Source organism: Columba livia, chromosome 4 (genome assembly GCF_036013475.1).
Source record: "Columba livia isolate bColLiv1 breed racing homer chromosome 4, bColLiv1.pat.W.v2, whole genome shotgun sequence".
Classification (NCBI taxonomy): domain Eukaryota; kingdom Metazoa; phylum Chordata; class Aves; order Columbiformes; family Columbidae; genus Columba; species Columba livia.
Genome location: NC_088605.1, coordinates 62994181 through 63010673, shown reverse-complemented (window position 1 = coordinate 63010673; position 16493 = coordinate 62994181). Strand labels below are relative to the sequence as shown.

The window sequence follows — 16493 nt, the reverse complement described above, 5'->3', positions numbered from 1 at the left end:
TTGTTTTATTTTTTAAACTTGTTCTTACTTTCTTATGCTAAGAAGCTTCTAGAGATAATAACATGTTACAAAGTTCAAAAGCTTAGTAATTTCCTTTTGTTTCAACCCTGGAAGTCTAAGGTGATTGAAAGAGCTTGGGTATTAATACAATAGTGATTAGACACCTGTGATACATGTTTGAGTGCTCCATTTTTTTTACAACCATGAAACAATTTTAAAGAAAGCAAATAGTAACTCTACTTCTCCGCCAAAAAGAGGAACAGTATTTGTAACTTTTTTTCCACTCTTTCCAGGTCCTTGTTCCGATCACAGTTTTAGTGTTTTGCTTACCTGTCACACTCCTTTTGGGATGGTTCTGCATAGCTTTGCTTTTATACCAAAACGTGAATAATGAACCCAGGTTTTCAGGTATCCTTTACCTTGTGCTGCCTCTTCTTGGAAGAGGTTAAGGGGCTTTGCTGTGTTTTGATGAGTAGTGATATGAGGATTCTCTTTTATAAGCTGATTTATATTCTAGGAGGTGTCACTCCTATCACAAACTTGTGAGAAGAAAGATTGTGAGATGCCTTAATGTCCTTTCCCCTCTGCTTCTCCATCGTACATCAGAAAATGCTGGTACTGAATGAGCATTCAGTTTTGGACATTAACCTATGCCCCTTTCTCCTAACTTCTTTTCCTCTTCCCTTGCCTTCTCCAGTCAGAAATTACATTGAAGAAGGGACTGGGACTTTGCTGTCTTTAGGATCTTTTAAAACTCTAACTTCAGTGCAAATCTTACATATAGTCAGAGGTGGATTTGTAAGAGACTTCTCTTATGGAGTCAGAATATGTGGGTCCGTAATAGATCTCACACACTTAATAGGCAGAGATGGTTTTATAGCTTTGCTATGCCTCAGCAGTCTTCTGGATTAGAAAATCTGAAATTCCCTGTATGGTTAATGAATTGAAGTAGGACACTTGAGGGAGAACAACTTAGAAAACTTAAAACATAAAGATATATCTAAGAGTTAATTTGAAATATTTTTTTTTGTATTACACTGTGTACATTACATGCAGTGCACTTTGTTCTGATACATTGATTTGAAAAAATGTAGATTTTATATTGTTTTATTTAACTCTTTGCTAGAAAATATAGTAAGAAAGTAAACTTTTTGTTGCACAGCTTTTAAAAATTGTCTTTAGGTTATTCAGTACTTCGTATAATTGGTATGCCAGGCTATTGCCAACCACACTGAAAACATTTTGTTATATTGCAGTGAACAAGGCAAAATTCTCTCCTTTAACTGAGCCTGTGCTTTGAGAAGGAGAATTTTGCCCCCAATGCATATTAATTACATTAAATAGAATATTATAGGGAAAAAAGAACAGCATGAATCCAATTACAAGGCAAAGAAAGAGGTTTGGGGTGAGAATCTACCAGAATTTTTTTATTTCATGAGAATAAAACCAGGCTGTAAATAGAGTGGACAAAAGGAACTTTTCAGTTCTGTAAACTCGAGAGTTTACGTTAACAATCTGGAGCAGAAACTGTTTTGAACTAAATGTAACATTAGACATGCACTTAGTAAATTGAAATAGTAGTGTACAAGTCTGCTGTGTCTTCTTGTCACTCTGACTAGGATCTTTAACTAGCAAACCTGACCAAAATAAGTGATTTATGTAAGCATTATGTCACTGACAAGTTCTTCCAGTCCAAAGAAATAATCTACAGGAGAAATGAGGCTCATTAAAAAGGGTATTTTTTACACTTTATTTTGTGAAGAGGCATTACCAACCAAAAAATAGTACTCAGTTTTACTTGAAATTATTGGCCGGGGTGGAGCCCTCTTATTTTAGGGAATAAAGTACACAATGCCGTGTAAAATACCTCATATACCATTTATGCAAATATCTCATATGTGATTAAAGAAGATTTCTTGCATGTATGTTTGCATCAAATTTCAGGAGGGAAGGAAAATTTAAAACAAACAAACAAAAAAACCAACCAAACAACAACAACAAAAAAAACAACCCAGAGGCAGTAATTTCAAATCGACTACCCCTGTAATTTTAGCAGCAGCAAGATTCTCAGAAACAAGCATTTGTCCTTGCCTGAATGTATATTAGAGTTTCCTGGGACTGCATTTATTAGAGCATCTGGTACCTCCAGAATGCATTACAGAATTACATGAGAATTGGATAACTACTTCTCACATAGGTAGGCCCACAGATTTTTTTATAAATTTTCTATTTTTAATAGGAATTTTGTGTGTATTATATAATAAATGAAAGCTTGTCCTAAAAGTACATTAACTATTGAGATACTCCTATGAAAACACCATGAATTATATTGATATGGTTGGAAATTTTGTTGAAGTGCAGATCTTTCATTATTAAATCATTAAGATTAAATGGATGGCATCTGATGGTTCTGTAGCATCCATCCTTTAGGGCTATCTGTGATTAATGCTTAATTTAACATATTATATGTTGTCCTGACAGGAGAAATTTCTTATCCTTTTCTTTTGGCTAGGAAAGAGTATATATTGATGCGTGTGAGCAAGTTGTACACGCATTCTGTTAACAAGCAGCATTTGTGTGAAAACCTCTTCCTTTGAGAAAACTTCCCTAAGAAACCAAACATTTGATATCTGAAAAAAGTGTGTCACATATATTATAGAGAACTCTATGGAGCAAATTACAGAAATTGATGTTCTCTCCTTCTGCTTCTTAATAAACTAGACACAGTTCCAAAGTTCCATAAACCTACATAATGGTTTATAGCATAAGGTCCTCCTTAATCCATATGGATCTTGATCTGAAGGCTAGTATTTTTTTATCATGGGATATAAATGTGGAGTGGCAACATGAAAAGAAAGTCAGAAGTTCTGTGTCTTTAAGAAGCTATAATTTTCAAAATATTGTACTGAAATATTATCACATAGAAAGTATTTAAGAATGAATGCCAAGGTCAATAATTCTTGATATTTACATGACATTTGAAGTTATTGCATAGTTCACTTGGCTTGTGTATTAAGTTGTTCCCTCTGCCTAAATATGACTTTTAATTTAGATTATGTACCCTTAGATTATACACTTGAAGAGCATGACTTTCACAAATTCCTTATGAATAAACAGCTAGAATAACAGAGCTGCTTATAGTCTAAACACTGTGATTGTAAACAAATTCCTGCAGTAACAGTGCAAAAGACCTGGTCCAGTCATCAATTCGGTGGACTTTATTAAATATTAATTGAAGTCATAATTAATTGCAATTACTACTCTCTAATAGATTATTACTTGTTTAAATTACTTATTTTCTTCTAACGAAACACCAGCTTTTGAAATTTCCAAATATTAGAAGAGAGCCATCCTATTCTCTCCAATGAAGAAACACCTGAGTTTATTGATCACCTTATTACCTTCAAATTTTTATACTCTCTGTTTTTGCAAAAAGTTATATGTCAAAGTGGGGAGTGAAATGAGTTCTGGAATCTTGAATTGTATGTTTTTAAAGAGCATAAAGTTGAAAGAGCTGACATATTAAAGTCTAGTGTGATAAGTAGCTATTTTTCAAGTTTAAGTAGTTAGAAAATAAACAGAGATAATACATGTATTGCTTTTGCAGTTTCTTGTGATTACAACTCTGAGTTTGAGAGGTCAACATTATCAGAAATCAGCTAATTATTTTTTACCCTGTCTTAATTACACAAGGTGCAATCCTAGCACCTTGTTGGATTCTGGTGAAACTACTGTTGCCTTCTGCTTGGAGAGAATTTTCATGTACCTACATAGTGTTAACTTCAGGTTAGTCTACTTGAGACAATGCTCAGAACACAGAGGTAAAGAATTGGAGTTCTTAGTTTTATTTCTAGATCTGGTAAAATATCTTAAGGATTTTCACTGAAGTAAGATTTTATTAGTTCTTTAAAGGATTTTCAGACTCGATGATGCAAACTCTATGACAAAGAGAAGGCTGAGAGGGGACCTCATCAATGTTTATAAATATCTCAAGGGTGGGTGTCAAGAGGACAGGACCAGACTCCTTTCAGTGGTGCCTAACAAAAGAATGAAGGCCAGTGGGCACAGACTAAAGCACAGGAGATTCCATTTGAATATGAGGAAAAACTCCTTTTCTTTGAGTGTGGCAGAACACTGGAACAGGCTGCCCGGAGAGGTTGTGGAGTCTCTTTCTCTGGAGACATTCAAAACCCACCTGGACACATTCCTGTGTGATTTGCTCTAGGTAAACTTGCTTTAGGAGGTGGGTTAGACTAGATGATCTCCAGAGGTTCCTTCCAACCCCAACCATTCTGTGATTCTGTGAAAACAATGGTGTAAGGAAAACCTGCTACAATTGTACTTTTCTGATTAATTATGCAGAACAGGGTGATTTGTATCAAAATTTTGTTCACACTGATTGCAAATTACAATGAAAGTTTCTTCTTTGCTAACCATTGAAAATATTAGGACCCTCATTATACCAATACTCCAGCCTGTATTAATAAGTCTTTTCCATTATGAGACTGGGCCAGGAAACAAAAAACAAAACAACCATGGAGCATGTATTTAGCCAAGCAGCTACACTAGTTGCAAGTCAAAGAACAGTTCTAGCATTATATAAAATAATTCAGACTAAATAAGAGATCAGAAGTTATCAAGAATATGTTCAACAATCTGGGTCATTGTAACATCTTGGGAACTGCTAGGTAAAGCTCTGAGATTGACCCAACTCAGAGTTTAGAGAGGAAAAACAAAAAGCCCTAACTATTTCTGTCTTATCTTCCTGCCCTTAGTTCACCTCAAATAATATAATCTAGTTACTGATTCAGCCTTAGCATGGAAGGAAGGTAAACCAGTGAGATACTTTAATGTCTTTAGATGCTAAAGATTTTATTATGTCTCCATAGAAATGTCTGTCTGCACACACCATGTCCCAACTCTGGTCACAGCTGTTTTTCTGGAACTAGTAGAAAGTGAAGTAAAATAATATATAACATATACAGCAACTATATTATGCATCAAAAGGAAGAAGATGCTCTTTCTGAATCCCATGCTTGCCAGTAGTCAATGCAAGCCTTGAATGAGTCTGAAATTTCTTTCTTTTCTTCTGTCAATTCTCTGGTAATAATTTCACTACTAATCAAATAGTATCTTGTTAATAGCAGAACAGCCAATGTAACAATTCGTAAAAGCAGAAGGGTGATTATATGACAATGTAACTTCAAAAACTTTTATTCTCTTTAATTCCATTTTAGCTATACTTTAGTGAGAAAAATTAATATACAGAGGCTAACCTATTATTGGTATATGTTATATGTGGTGTGGCTTAAAATCTTTAATGGCATACTATTCTCAACTCCAAACATTTGCAACAGTAACTAATTACGAATCAAATCTCCCTAATTATGTCCTCTATGAAAAATGAAAATATATAAATAGCTTCAAAAAAACCCTCTGCTTTTCAAAATAATAGCTTCATTTTTATTTTTTTTTCTCATTTTTGAATTGGATAGATGGACTCAATCTTTTCAAGTCTGTGACGGAAATCATGAAGCAATGGAAACTCTATCATAAGAAATTTCCACTTCAAAAATTATTCTCAGAGTCAAATTTGAATAAATTTAGGGAAATCCTATGCAGGAGTCATAAAAGATCACAGCAGTCTCTTCTGGTCTTATGGTCTATGAATCTTGAGATCTGAAAACATAGCTTAAAAATAAAAGCTGAGAGCCTTGCAAATCATGTAACTCCTACAGCTGATGCTTTAGTAAAGCCTGCAAATGTAGCAACACTGACATGAAATTGTCAGAGTGATGATATTATTGGAAGATGGCTGATAAGAGTTGTAGCTGAGTGTTAGTCATGCAGGCTTTTCCAGACGAGTACTCTGATGTGAGATCATCACTAAGACAGAAGCTGTGTAACTAGTTCCAGTTGGATCAGGTTATGATTTCTCAAGATAAAAGATCTTCCATATTCCGTGATGCAATATTTTCAGTGTTTACCCAGGTTATGGGAGAATATGCTGGTAAAGGATTAAGTGGCGTCCATTCTTTTCGTGTTATACAGAATGGAGTTTCCATGTTTGAGGGAGGGAAAAAAGGTTCCTTTTTCCTAATATATTTTTTGTTTCCTTTCTTTATCTGTTACTTGGAATGACAGTTAAAACTGCCCAATGATTTGGTTTATCAGAAAAATCTTGGTTATAGGCAGACTACACATGAAGTAGAAATGCAGTGTGAGTATGCAAAGTTCCACATAGGTAAAATGACATACAATGTTGTGTGATACAATAGAAGATACTTTATATTTCAGGACATGGGAAAGAGTAGGCCAGACTGAAGATATAGGGGCACGATTCTTTCCAGTAGAATTACAGTGTTCAAAGAAACTGACCCCATAATGCAGATCTACTCTTTTACAGAGTTCACAGAAGTCTCTTAGTTACTTTCAAGACGCCACTGTTATCATAACTGCATGCCAAATAGGAATACAGAAATAATCAGAGTAAGAAAGATAGCTAGAAGTCTTGCACTGTGAGGTGAGTTTTGCAATGGTGCTGTAAGAACTGCTGTTTGTCTCCTATACTTCATTTATATGACTGTAAGATTTAAGTGATCCATCAGTACTGCTGATATTTCCATGAGTTGAAGTTTTTTTTAGTTATCTTTCTTTACACTATTCAGAGTACTGTGTTGCCTCTCACCTTGTTGTATTTTTGTTGTGTTTTCTGGCCAGTGCATTCTTACCCTCAATGTCTTGCCATTATAGAGCTCTTATTCCAATCATACTCAAAAATGTTACATGAAAAAATAAGATAAAAGACGCTCTCAACCAGTGCTTGAGACCAAGGGCAAACTCTTTAATGAAGGACAGGTAAAAGACTTGATCGATATAAAATTCTGTTACTGTCTTTGACTTTGATGTCCAGTTATGAGACAAAATCTTCGCAAGGGATTAGACACACCCTTCTGGAGGTCTGAGGCTAAATTTCATCTCACAGGGATCAGGTGATTGCTGATGGAGACTTATTAATAGGATCATTGCCAAAGACCCATTTGAGTTGACTTTCAGTTTGAAGATACAAAAGGGAAAACCCTTTGCCATAAGGAGAGTCACAGACTGATTGTTCTTTTTAAAAGCAGTTTAATCATATTGCCATATTTTAAAAAAGCAGTTCTCATGGGGAAAATATTTCTGCTTCAAGGAAATAAAATCGGTTCCTCTAGCCAAGCTTCTATAGGGGGAAAATAGGATGAGTAATAAAATCTGGGAGTTTTATTGGATGATCATTAAAATTCAACTACTAATTCAGTAAATGGTTTGCAACCAGTGGAAATTTATGCAAAAATGTAATTATATGCTAATTATAAAAATATAATTTGATTATGTATATGATTCATATGGCCATTATAAAAATATGCTAACCTTACATTGTGATCATAATGTGATCTGTATTTTAATTGTAAATATAAAAGCTGTTTAAAAAACCTGAAAAACCTAAGCTGTGAGAATACAGCCCATGTTGTTACATGTTAGTAAACTTTTTACATCTGTGAAACAGACAATGAGATCTTGGTAACTGCATGCCTGTTAGTCTGATCTCAGTATTATTCAAGCCTAAAAAATTAGTTCTAATGAAAAGAATAATTAATAACATGCAGGAAGATCAGATAACAATCCTACAGCTTGACTGAATGCAGCAAGTATCTTAGAAAAAGAAAGGAGTGGATCAAGATGACTCTGAGTTACCAGTGTGACATGATCACAAAAAAGTCAAATGCTAACTTAAGAAATTTTATTGGGAAGTTGTAATACCAAATTCACCATTTGGCATCCACTAAAATGTTAGCATAATTAGAAAATGTCTATTTGCAATTTCAGAGTACTTACTGTAGATCCATCTGTGCCTTAAAAATGAAAGGAAAAACAATCAATCAAACAACAACAACAACAACAAAACCAAAACCCAAACAAAAACAAAAACAAAAACAAACAAACAAACAAAAACGAAAATACTAAACCCAACCTCCCCCCCCCACCAAACTGTGTGCTTAATTATTCAATTTTCAATCCAGTAAGAGAGGATAATGAAAACCACTTGCTTGAGGTAAATGCCACTCATAAAGCAGGACGTAAAGACTGGTCTGAGGAGACGTGCAAAATAGGATTAAATTGGGCAAAGGAAAATTTAGATGGAATATAAGGACACAACTCTTAATAAAGTTTCAATAGAAGTTTTTTTTCTTTAGCAGTAGATTGGTAGCACCTCTTATTCTTTCGTCATTTGGAACAAAGTACTCAGATATTTGCTGTAGAGAGCAATTTCATATTACCAAGGAGATGTACAATATGATCTAATGAGCTTTTTCTCATCACTAATTTATTTTTGTGGTACTTTAATCAGGTGATTTGGAAAACTGAAAACAGAATTGTGAGCAAGCTTAATACTTGGTTTGAATTTGATTCATATTTTTGCTGTTACTGATTATGGCACATCTATAATTGTGTTCTTGCACATTTCCAAGATTGTACTTTGTCAAGTACATTATTAAGGCATTGGCTTGTATCATTTACAAAATGTTCAGTCAGTTGTTTAAAGTAGAAGCTGAAGTGCCTTAAAGGAAGAAGTCTCTAACCACTGTCAAGGAATTCTGCAGTCAGGTGGCAAAATGCTTTCTAAGATAAGAGTATCAATCAACACATCTTTTCAAGGAGACTAGCTTATCTGTGCTCATATGCCTGGGTATATCTACCTAAGAGAGAAGTAAAAGTGATAGTAATAGTAGTGTTATTGTATTTAACACTACTATTACTACTACTGTTGCATGTAGAGAAGGCTTCTTGTGCCATGTTTCATTTATCTTTATACCTGTTTTTCATACATAGAGTGATTCAGCTGAAGTGGTAAAGGATCTCCTGCCTTCTGGGTTTATTCAGCCTGCTACTGGTCTTAGGAAAGTAGAGTCTCAGCACTCCTTTTGTGCATTATTTCTATCACTGATCTTTGCCAGGATACAAAGCTTTAATGGAAGACTGTCCAAATGAAAAAGGCTTGAAGGAACTTCCAAAGCACTTTTAAGAAAGGAGCTTAGCTGCTTCTCCAGTTTTGTGTGTTTTGTAGATTGAAGCATGCTTCTTTGCAAATCACATGTACGAGTGTGGTCTCCAGGCCTGTTTTCTTCTTTTGAGCACAGAGCTGAGCTTCTGGAGCCTCAGTGCTGTTTTAGCTCCAGCAACCTGACCTGATCTGTGAAACTCCTATTTTCCAGTGAAACTTGAACTCACAGGGTAGTACCTATTGTCAGCTTCAAAAGGAGACCTTTTCTTCCCTGTGTTCATTTCTTGTCCAAAGTTCTGAAGCAACGTTGATCTTCCCAACCCTGTTACTGTTGAATACAGAATGGGAGCAGGTTCTACAGACTCTACTTTGAATCTCCAGATAGTTCCTATATTATTTAATTACTAGTAGTTAGAATTTATACAAAGAAAACACACAAGTATTGGTTAAAAATGTAAAATGTTCTAGTTTGTGTTAGTCCTGAAGTGTCTTAAAAAGTCTTAATTTCAAGAAGGAAGCTGCTTAATGCTTTTTGTCACTGAAGGATATTGAAGAATCCTCAAATTAGCGTCCCATAAAGCAAAACAGCCCTAATCAGTTGTCACTTTAGAAAATCCTTGTGTATGTGTTATTTTAAGATCTGGGTAATAAAGAATGCATTTAAAAGTGCTGAGCTTTTAGGACTGGCAGAGTAATTGTTTTCATGCAGAGACTGTGAAAACATTCTGAGAATATAGATGGCACTATATGCTTAGAAACAGAAAGCTGCAAAGAGATTTTATTTTGATCGGGGATGAGAGCAGAAAACAACGTTAGGTTGGTGCTTTTTTTCTGCAGAGCAAAAAAAAATGAGGCTCAGGGATGAATGCAGTAGCAACATCAAGAGCAACAGCTAGAGGAATAAGCACCTCAATCAGTTTGTTTGTGAGAGTTATAAAAATGCATTATTCTTCAGAAGTAAGAAAAAGTTCTGTGCTTTTTGTCATGGGCAGACAACTTGTTTTTGTTCACAAGGTCTTACATTTCATTTATTCACTTGTATATATGACTCAATCCAATTCTGTGCTCATCTTTCTGTCTTTTTATACTCCATAAATCAAAATACTTTGTCACTGTTTCTGAGAAATACACTTGTTGGTTCTTTTATGGTGACCATTATTCCTCAAGAATCTTTGTGAACTGTCTTGCTTATTCAACCATCGCATGGCTTCCATCAGAACTTAAAAACTGAGAAATTATTATTAATGAAGAGCTTACCCTTACTCAAAGCATTCCTTACTAACCATCTGTCAGTTCTGATTACTCTGAAGAGATGGTATTTCATAGACCTAAGACCTGACAGCCACCATGCTTTGGGAGAAACTTCCTTTCCTCATTCCAGTTTAAAGCAGTATAAACCATTTAGTGGCTTGAAACAGGGCATGTGCCTTACTCATATTCAGAACTATCGTGGTTCTTAATGGTGTATCTTTCTTTTGGGCCTCTTATTCCTTTCGACAATTGAGTACCTTTTTTTTGCAAGTTCTTCTGGGAAAAAAAGATGCCTTCAACTGTGGGTATCTTTTCCTAGGTAACAAGTGGCAGGACAAGAGGAAACAGCCTCAAGTTTTGCCAGGGGAGGTTCATATTGGATATTAGGGAAAAAAATCTTCAGAGAAAGGGTTTTCAGGCATTGGAACAGGCTGCCCAGGAACTGGTGGAGTCACCATCCCTGGAGGTGTTAAAAAGATGTGTAGATGAGGATCTTAGTGACATGGTTTAGAGGTGGACTTGACAGTGCTAAGTTAATGGTTGGATTCAATGATCTCAAAGGTCTTTTCCAACCAGAATGATTTTGTGCTTCTATTTGTTAGAATCGTGATTCATGTCTCATCTCACAGGCCCACTTTCATGAGGTAATCTGCCTTATTTTTCTAAATGTTCAGTTATATTCTTTGTAGGAGTATTTCATATATATGTATGAGGGCCTGGGATAGACAGAGACTATATGAATAGGTTATGAATAAAATTGAACAATTTCCTAATTATATCTAGATTTTTTTTCTTTTTAAAAGTATTAGCTTTTTCATTTTAAGCTACAGAAAGTTATTCTAGTTCTAGAAGTAATTAGGATCCAATTATCCTGTCAATAGCTTCAGTGATTGGAGTATCTGCAGGTTGCTGATGGTTCTTGATTGTCCCAGTTGGCATTTGGAGATGGCTCTTTTTGTCTCTCTGGTGAAAGTCCATGCTTAGAATACAAATGGCATTTTAACATGTGTTAGCCAAATACAGATCCTGAAGTTCTTTCACCAAGGCAGCTTGATAGTTTTGCAAAGTTGGTGAAGTAATAAAATTCCTGGTATTGTGATATGGATTTACTTCAGCTACCTAGAGTTAAAAATTGTAACTGCGGTGTATTTTTAGTCCTGTTTATATATATCTCAGAAAAATTATATAAATGCAGTAGATGCAAATGTTTTAAGCTTAATTATGGTAGTATGACTGGTAAGCAAAATCTATGGGGAGGCTAGACAAATTCTCTAGCTTCTTATGGTTGAAGTCCATGCTATTAATCTCTCGAGCTGTTACTACCATGCTGTGTGGAAAAGAGATTGCACAGACACACACAGTGTTCTAGCCCCACATCTTGGTATGCCCTCTAACATGATTTTAACGTATTTTTTTCTTTTTAATGCCATTACTGATGGTGAAGATGAGCTATTTGCCCCTCTTGAAAATGTAAAATACATGAAACATGAAACAAAAAGCCTACACACTGCATTTTCATTAAACTTGCAGTGATTAATGCAGGCACTCAGATTATTATATATTGTAGTTGCACCTGCTGATTCATAATATTAAACTTTAATTAATGTGTCTGTTACTAACTGTCACAGATGTGAAGAGAACCATAAAAGAGAGATCCAGTTGTAAATGGGGAGTGGTATGTTCCTGCATTTACAAACAGAAGAAAATAAGCTGCTAAAATTCTCTTGCATTTGGATATTTTTTGTATTGGATTCTCAAAGTTAGATTTTATGAATTCCACAATTTCTGTGGACAGAGGCCACTGCTGTATTCTAACCATGCAAAAGGAAATATTTTGTGTACATGTTAAAAGAAGCAAACCACATAAGTATTAGAATTGCAAAGTCAAATGAGTAGAATAATCAACATGTCTTGTCATTTAATTTCAATAGCAGGACTAAATATTTCTGGTGCTATTTCCCATATTTTCAAATGTCAGTAAAACATGAAACTTCACTGTACGCTTTGTCAGGTGGGTGAGGTAATGGATGATAAATAATTGGCAAGTGGGATGGCAAAAGAGGCAGTTTATGATTCTAGTGTGTATATTTTCACCTTGTTGAGCTTGGTAAGTGAAGGAATTGATATTTAATGTCTTTTTGTTAACTTTCATAGTAAACAGTTTTTCTTCATACTCAGAGATTGGGGATAGTGGTGAAGTTACAATTCATGGAAGGAAAAACTGTCAAAGATGAGTAGAATAAATTAGGTAGCTTGTACATTTGGGCAAACAGATTTAGTGGATTTATGCTGCTTTTTGGATGCATGGAGGGAAGCATAAGGATTTGGTCTGGTGCATTGTGGTTGATAAAGGTTCTACAAGTGCCTTCAGAAAGGTCTTCAATAAAGCCACTAGGTAGAAAAGATGTTTAAGAGCAACACTTGGCTGTGGTTTATTGCATCTTTGCTAAACAGATGATACATTAACTGCCTAGGTCATTTAACTGATGTGTGTCTCCATTGTAAATGGGAATAATAATACTGTTTGCTTGCCACAGTGTTCTCTCTGTATGTCTTGCGAGTTTTTTGATGGAGATGTATTAATATAATAAAGATCAGTTCCTAGGTTAATATACCCACATATTTCTTTCTATGTAAATGTTTGGCATGTAAAATCACGTCTCATTTATCACCCTTACAAGTGCCAAGAGGATGGAGTCAGACTCTTCTTGGTGGTGTCCAGTGAAATGCCAAGGGGCAAAGGCTACAAACTGAAATATAAAACCATTTAAACATAAGAAAAGAACTTCTCCTGTGAAGGTGGTCAAACACTGGAGCCAGTTTCCCAGGGAGGTTGTAGAGTCTCCATCCTGGGGGATTCAAAACTTAACTGGACACGATCCTGAGCCACCTACTGTAGTTGACCCTCATTTAAGCAAGGAGGGTGGACCAGGTCCCTTCCAACTTCAGCCCATCTGTGATTCTGCGTTATCCTTTCTTAGTACTGTTTTATTTTATTGCAGCTGATATTTTAATGGTGTAACAGAAAATTGTAGCGAAAGAACTTGTGTTTTATTTCACAGAGATGTGTTTCTTTGCATGCCTCGTTTACTGTATAGGAGTCAATGCCATTGCATATTTGGATGACTGTGCCAGTAATCTTTAATGAAGTTGACAGCTGATTTTATTTTCAGGTGATTTCCCTTAAATTGCATGTGAACCTTTCTCTGGTTATTATGTCTGAATGTTCAGAATCTGAACATTATATGGCTTTTCAGTCTGAAATAATCTTGCACCAAACATGTACAGTGTATTGCCCAGTGGTCTTGAAAAACTTCACAAAAAATTTGTAATAATGGGAGTTTAATATTTTTTCAAGGGGAGGAGAGATATTTTCTCAATGTGTGCAGATAGGTTACAAAAAATATTTATTAAAAAATTATTAACAGCTGTATTAAAAGAAATATGGGTAACACATACACTTATCACATTTTAAAGGCATCATTAATGTGCTAATAAATACAGATAAGCATAAGAAGATTATTTTTTTTTTAATGTGAATAATGGTTACCATAGCAAGCTATACCCTGTCCTTGATAGCCAGACTCCAGACTCCATGATCTAACAATATATATAATTTGGTGCAATGGAAAACCAGAAGACCATTTCAAAAGAATTTTGTCATCTTTTACAGATTTCAGAGCAATTTTACCTATTTTCCTTCTTCTCTTGCAGGTGGAAAATGCACCATGTTTTATGTTCTGTGTGTTACTTCTTTTTTTTTTTTTTTGGTTAAGCTTTGTCACAATCATACAAACCATGGCAGTAGATGGCAAGAACACCCATCATCCCACTCTGCAAAATTATTAATCATAAATTATTCATAATTTATTTCTAACCATAACCCTAACCTTACCAAATGTGTGTCCAGTCTGTTCTTCGCACCTTTAAATAAGGATCACTTGCTTTAATGCCTAACTCAATTACAGTCAGAATATATTCTTAATCATAGAATTATAGAATAGTTTGGGTTAGAAAGGACCTTAAAGATCATCTAGACCAACCCCCAACCAAGCAAGACTAATGCTAATGGCAGACTAAGGATTTTTTTTTTTCTTTTTTAATTGTACCTAGAAAGCACTTTTTATTTTCTTCCAGCTGCCATAGAGAACAACTTAATGGTGGAAAATTGTTGCAGGTTCTCCTTTGATGCTCTGTTTTTCTAGACCAAACAAACAAAAATTCTTCAGTGGTTCTTCATAAGTGATTAAAAAACATACAGCTTTTATCATTTTGCTTATATTCCTGAAAAAAAATCTAGTTTGTTAATTTATTTTCTGAAGTACAGTACTCATATAACCTGTGATATTCTTACTAATACATACTATTATGACAACTCATTTCCTGCAGGAGCAGTTTATTGCTCACTCATAATCCATTTATTTTCCAGCTGTAAAATGCAGACTGTTATGTTATTACTAATCTTATATTTGTGCATTTGATTTTTTTTGTCAGCTCACTAGTTTTTCTTTTGGGCTACGATTAAGCAAAATGGGAAGCTTGAAAAGAAAGATCAACAAAGTGCAGTTAAAAGCAGCATCTGAGTACATTAAGGTACTTGAATATGTTCAGAGTAGGGCAACAAAGCTGGTGAAAGGGCTGGAAGAAATGGTGTGTGAGGAGTGGCTGAGGACTTGGGTTTGTCTAATTTAGAGAAAAGGAGGCTGAAGGGTGACCTCATTGGTCTCCACAGCTTCCTGAGGAGGGGAGGTAGAAAGAGAGGTGCCGATCTCCCTTAACTTTTGGTCAGCCCTGAAGTGATCGGGCAGTGGGAGTAGATTATCATTGTAGGTCCCTTCCAACTGAAACTGCTTTCTATGTAATGAATGTTCTCTAAAAATATTAAAACATGGGTAACTCTTTTGCATGTAAAATTAGGATAAGCTTGTGTAAATTTATTGACTTTTTAAAAAAAATATTTTTCCTAAAAATCACTTTTCATAATGGCAAGAGCAACAGCAGTTTTTAATCCTGTCACACTGATTCCAAATGTTTAGCATAATGGTTGCAACCATACACAAATAATAATTTAAACATAACGGTGAAGCAAATAATGATTAAAGTCATGACTGAATTTGAGGTTTATTCTAAAATTATTTTAAAATAGATTGAAAAATTAAAAGAAATTATTACAACACATTAAAACCTGGAAGTTTATTGTTGATGACTAAATTACATTAATGGAGCTTCTCAGACACAGAATTCTTAGGTTATGATGAACAAATGTCAGCTGGGGAATTTCGATTGGTAGGACATTTCTGCTACTTCAAGCAAATGATTAAGAGAAGTCATAGCAGTCAAGCATGACTGCAGGAATTAGTATAAATATTAATCAAGGATAATATCTTATATTCAGATTTCTTGATACGTTTAAAATCATTGGAGAGATTTAATTTCTCAGTGATGGTTTACTCCCCTTATTGCTTTTCTTTCAGTAAAGTCTGTACAGTGAATGGAGGCAGCTAACTTACTTTGGAAAGATTATCTTCACTGACTCAGGTAAGGACCAAGTGTTTCAGAAACTATTTCTTCTAGGCAATTTTAGGATTTTATGTGGTCTTTTGTTCACCCTGCTACTTTCTGTCCTCCTTTCCTATGTTGTTGTTGTTTTTTTTTAACCCTGTGAGGGTGAGAGTCTCTGTCTGTCCATGCTGGGAGTGCAAGGGGTCTATTTAGTTTCCTTAGATCTGTATGAGAGTCCAGGAGTATGGAATGAGGAGCTTTTTTAGTTGATCAATTCTTTTTGCACATGGCATGAGATGTGTTAAATTCAAACAAGAATATGTGTGTGTGCCTAGCTTCACTGTGTAACACAGTACCAGCTCAGCAGAAGCTACTGCAACATTTTGATAATATATTTTAGATTGTTTTAACTAAATATATTTTAAATTAGAAATGTTAGTATAATAAGCTCATTAAGAAATCTCAGTATGTTTCATTTTGTATTATAATTACATCTGAATAGAGAGTCTGACCATGATCAGAACTCACTCTCTGGTGTCTTCAGTAGACTTGTTCATGATTTGTGTTTCTAGATTAAAGATCATGCAAGTTACCATCTTGTGTGATCACTGAGGAGCAGTGGCCACAGTACTGAAGTTGGACACATGTATTAGACAGCAGTGCTCGTTTCTTCTGTTTTCTGTAAACTACAATTAAA

The 16493-nt window shown here is 34.9% G+C and overlaps 1 long non-coding RNA gene across 1 annotated transcript in view; it reads left to right on the top strand.

Annotated features, from left to right (window-relative positions):
* LOC110357105 (uncharacterized) overlaps nt 1-16260 on the top strand; it is a 173273-nt gene extending 157013 nt beyond the window's left edge. The window contains exon 6 of the long non-coding RNA XR_010472625.1: nt 15769-16260. This is a non-coding gene — a long non-coding RNA (uncharacterized LOC110357105). The remainder of the gene's footprint in view (nt 1-15768) is intronic.
* The last annotated feature ends 233 nt before the right edge of the window (nt 16261-16493 follow it).